Source organism: Uloborus diversus, unplaced genomic scaffold, assembly GCF_026930045.1.
Source record: "Uloborus diversus isolate 005 unplaced genomic scaffold, Udiv.v.3.1 scaffold_13, whole genome shotgun sequence".
NCBI lineage: Eukaryota > Metazoa > Arthropoda > Arachnida > Araneae > Uloboridae > Uloborus > Uloborus diversus.
Window position 1 is genome coordinate 7987872 of NW_026557987.1, and position 5246 is coordinate 7993117.

General features: G+C 34.8%; 1 long non-coding RNA gene across 1 annotated transcript in view; it reads right to left on the minus strand.

Moving 5' to 3' along the window:
* Nucleotides 1-4808: 4808 nt before the first annotated feature.
* Nucleotides 4809-5246, minus strand: part of LOC129232588 (uncharacterized) — a 9305-nt gene continuing 8867 nt past the window's right edge. The window contains exon 3 of the long non-coding RNA XR_008581367.1: nucleotides 4809-4858. This is a non-coding gene — a long non-coding RNA (uncharacterized LOC129232588). The remainder of the gene's footprint in view (nucleotides 4859-5246) is intronic.

Below are 5246 nucleotides of genomic sequence, written 5' to 3' on the forward strand. Positions count from 1 at the left end.
ACATTGTAAAAACAACCCCCCCCCCCTCCCCCTATGTAGCGGATCAAGTTGAATTGCCGAAGAATGAAGACGTATGAAGGCGCAAAAATGTAATTTCTATTAATTTTTTAATTATTAATTTTCACTTAATCCGATGCTCGTATCAATTAGAAATGGGATTTCATACACGAAAATTAGCTTTAATTTTAATGTTTTAGGAGATTTTTATGATAAAATAAGATTGTTTCCATACATCGAAATTTCTGTATATCGAATTTTTTTTCCGGCAGTTTGCTACTTCGATGTATGGAGGTCCGACTGTAATTGGGCCCAGCAAGGCTGGCCCCAGTCAGTTTATAAGCCCCCCAATGAAGAGGAATGGCCCTCTTAAAGCCATCTATCCTCTTGTATATTGCAGCAGTGTTGCCAGATTGGGGGAAATTTCCCCATTTTGGGGAAATCCCATGCTCTCTGGGGAAATTTTGGGGAAATTGGTTTTGAGGGAAATTCTTTGGGGAAAAGAAAATCTCGGGAAAAAAGAATCTTTTCCTATTTAAATTCGCGTAATGAAGTAGTGGCAACATTGTTTGTATCAAACAGCGTTGGTTAGCTTTGCTCAACTTTATGGAATTCGCATTATGTGGAATATTATGCTACGGAATTCGCATTCATGTTCTGTTCTGCGTGAGTAACTAGTTGATACGTGCAACAGGTAAAAATAAGTCTGATGAAGAGTGTTCTTGGATAAATATATACAAAAATCATAGTTTAAATGTTCACACAGAAGCAGAGTAGGAAATGCAAGTAGAAAAAAAAACATTTGGTTATTTCTTGTCTTTCGGTCGGGCACTAGTGGTACTCGCACGACTTTGCCCGTAGTAGAAATTAAAAGGTCTTTTGGTCCTCCTGTATATTTACAAATAATGCGTGATGAATTTCTCGCCAATTGACTTTCCCACGTTACGGTTCCACGTATAATAACTTGGTCATTGACTCGTCCATCTTATGATAATTTTGCTCGGGAAAATGTTCCTAAAATTGGAATAGAAAAAGAACAAAATCGAATTTTCGAAACATCGCTTAAAGGTGCACACCCCCGTGCTACGAACTAATTCTTTGCCAAACTTCATGAAAATCGGCCGAACGGTCTTGGCGCTATATGCACGTTATAGAGATCCTGACAGACAGAAAGAGATCCGGACAGAAAGATATCCAGACAGAGATACTTTCAGCTTTATTATTAGTAAAGATAAAAATAAAGATAAAAAAGACAAAAAAAAAAAAAAAGCGAAGATGGGAAGAAAAAAAAAAGTTGGGGAATTTTATAAGAAAATTTGGCTATTTGGGGGAAAAAAAAAATTTTTTCAAGAGACAAAAATATCAGAGGGAGTCGATTCATTTTATGAAAATATTAGTGGAAAAATAGTTTTTGAATTTGGGGAATTTTGGCAGAAAGCATTGTGTTTTGGGGAAAAATTGGAAGGGAATTGGGGAAATCTGGATTTGACCATCTGGCATCACTTTATTGTAGCCCATGGGTGCCCATATAGGAGTGCAAGTGGGTCCCCCCCTTTAAAAATTAGAACTTCCTTGTTTTTAGAATTTTTTTCTTTGCGAAAATGCAAAAACATTTCTTCTCCAGTCATTTATGAATGAGTTATTAAAAATGTCAAGTTTTAATGTCTCTAAAATGTATCGAAATCGGTTTCCACGAGGAAAATATCCTGCTAAACTATGGGGGAAATATCTGCCCCCCCCCCCCTCCTTAAAATTTTGCATGGCCATGCTGCAGCCTCTTCCGATAAGCTGTCCAAACGACCCTACTAAAGTAATAGTTTTCAATAATTTCCAGATATTAGCCTAAGATTTGAGTAATGTAAAACAGTGACCTTTCGTCCTGCTGTTTGTGCAAAAATTCAACCCCTCTACATCTTTCATTTTGATAAAAAAGCGTCCTAAAAGTTTATAGACAATAATTTCGTTGAAACTACGAGCTAACTTTTCGAGTAAGCGAGACGAAATAAGCCATACAAATAAGGAATGTGATAAAAATGATAAAACGCTCAAACTTTTTTCGATCACAGACCTAATTTTAAAAAATATAAACGAAAAAATGCTGTGTGAAATAAAAAATCAATCAATATTAAAAACTTATTTCAGGATTGATTTTCAAAATTTTCATTCTACAAGGTGATACTTGCAAGGCCGTCCCAAGTGGGGGGGGGGGGGGGGCAATCGACATATTTATGGAACATATCCTGCGTATAATCCGCTGATTATCTGTTGTGCAAAGTTAATAAGGTACTGATTATATGCTGCTGTGGATTATCTGTGTTTTTTTTTTCTTAATACCAACACATTGACCTTCAATATTTACAGTAGAATTCACCAATAGACTGTATGCCAACTGAATGTTGTGTATTTTACGTAGCTTGAATGTCCTTTCGCTGCCTGTACGTTTCTTATTTTGCATTGCTTGAATGTTCCTATTACACATTTCAGGCCATGTAAAATTAACAACAATACAGTGAAGCCTGCATTTGCACAAGATTAGACTGTTTGCTCCTTTGTCCTGACTCTTTGTTTTTCTAGTAATTAGCGTACATTAATCAAGATTTCAAGAAGAAATCATTATTTTTTTAGATTATACTACAGATTAATTTTGATTATACCTTCAAAGTAATTACTTTTTCACATTTTTAGTTTAGTTGCTCAATTAGTATCTTAAATCCAGACTTTTTTTTAACAACGTATTATTCGCAGGTTATACGAAGCTTTTTTTCCCTTCCGGCCGATTTTAGGATCTGCAGATCATAAGCTCTCGGCTAATACGCAGGAAAATACGTAGATGCACAGTCACAAAATAGAGAATCATTGTTACGATTCTCAACTTTTTCCTATTGTACGAAAATATTCTTATCTCCCAGTCTCCAAAACATTCGTTTAGTCTGGAACGTTGAAGCAGATACAAATTCTGAGAATATAACTGTTTAGAATCAAACAAAAGGCTTTTCTCCTTTGCTTTGTTCCCATCAAATTTCTTTTAATACTTCCCCTGCATGCAATGCCATAACCAGAAAAAAAATTTACGGGGGCACATTGAAAAAAAAAAGAAAACTTTAGTATGGGGGTCTCAGTAGAAATTTCTAGAAATTGAAGACTTAAAAACACGATTATAGGCCATGTTTATTGACGTTAGGGGAAAGGACTGTCCATGATCGATTTTTTTTTTTTTTTAAATAGATTGAAATCAATTCCTCTTCCCCCCTGCAACTGTGGACAAACTTTGAAGATTTAGGGGAAGGAGGATCCGAAGCTCCTCCCCGGAAAATTTTACAAAATTATGGTTCGAAAAACTTAAGCAATGTTTCATATTCAGGGGCTATTCCACTTAAATGTTTTGTAAGAGTTGTTTAAAAAGCCCATTGCTTGTGATATCAAAGAAAGGTGGTACGGGGACCCTTGCCCGAATATTTTCCCAAAACTGAAGTCTTAAGAATACAATTGTAAGGCCATATTCTGTAATAATTGGGCCAGTGTTTTATCGAAATTAAAGCTCTAAAAATGCAATTCTAAGCCATTTTCTATGTTGTTGAGTATTTGGATGGTTTCCCTCTTCAATAAAAACATTTATAATCAACAAATTATTTATTTCTGTTTTTAGTTTGATCAGCATGAGTCACTGATTCAGTTTTAATTGCTTGGTTTTTATGTTGTGGAGTAACAAGAGAAAATTAGATAAATATCAATTGGATAAATATTAATTAGATAAATATTAACAAGGTAAAATATTTGGATTTTTAACATTTTCATTTTTTGAAAAGTTTTTGGCGTATTAATGTACAATAAAAATTTTAAACTGTTTTAATTTTGTGCTATCCATAGTCCTCTGATTGTTTTGTTGTTGACACATTCACACGTATGTTATAACTTGATTTTTCTGTATATTTAGGGGGGGAGGGGGGCTACCAGGAAACTTTTGATCCAGGCGCATTCAGCTCTTTAGATGGCCCTGGATACTTGTGACAAACAAAATTTCAGACAAAAAAAAAAAAAAGAACTGTGTTTCCGTTTCCGAACGATTGCCGAGATCTCGATCAACTCTCCTCCTTTCGAACAAAAGAAAAGGTTTTTCAAAATCAATCCGTCCGTTTAGCCGGTAGAGTTCCACAGAAAGATACACGGACAGACGCACAAACCTAACAGACACGTGAATCTCATAACCCCCCCCCCCTTCTTTTGTGTGTTGGGTTAAAAATAAAAGGAAATTTAAATAAGAAAGGATAATTAAAATACTGTAACGGATCCGGCGTGACTTCCAACTTTCTTGAAAGGACAACACAGTTCTTGATTAAAAACACAGGAAATTTATTTACACTATGTACAGGGAAGAGCGTCAACAACTGCTAAATGAATCATCAGCAATCAAGCAAATATCACACAAACCGTAAACTCGATGGCTACACACATATTTACATCGATATACGAAAAACAACACAGCGAAATGCCTCGCAATAAACTAAACTTTTTATCACGCTTTTATAAAAATCGAAAAGTTTCCACAACATTCGAAATCCTTCTCGAAATTCGTAGACTGTTATCTGATTTCATTCACAAATTTTATCAATGAAAAAAAAAATAGGGGGTTTGTATACTTCAGCCGAATGTACAGGGGCTGTATATTCATTACGGGAAACTATTTACAGGTTACGTTATTACAATAATTTACTATTTACAGAATTTGTAACAATACATTTCAATCAATGACACAAGCAAAATTCAATATGCAAGATTAATTTAAATGCATATCGTAATGGAAATGAACTCACTTGACGTCGTTCAGGAACTTGGAGGGATCGCAGAGATTCTCTTTGAAATACTAAAAGGAGAAGAGACAATTCAGAAGTGGTATCCATCAAACATGCTGTTTTTGCCAGTTTTTTACCCAATTTAACCACCAATTCAATAAACCAGCGTCCACTAGAAATTTCAACTCAAGAAAAGATAAATGAATGTGACGAAAAACAAATTACAAACACAAGTCATTTTTAACAAATATGAAGTAATTAAAAGTTATACAATAAATAGGGTTCGTCATTTTGCCAGAAAAATGGTATTTTTTCACTTCCGGCTGCAAAAACTGGGATAAACCTAGTATAAACCGTCAAAAATCGGGGAATGTTTGCCGGATTTTAAAAACGTACAAAAGAACAGCACAATATTTGTGTATATAATCCTGTTGAGACTCAAATCAAAACAGATAATTG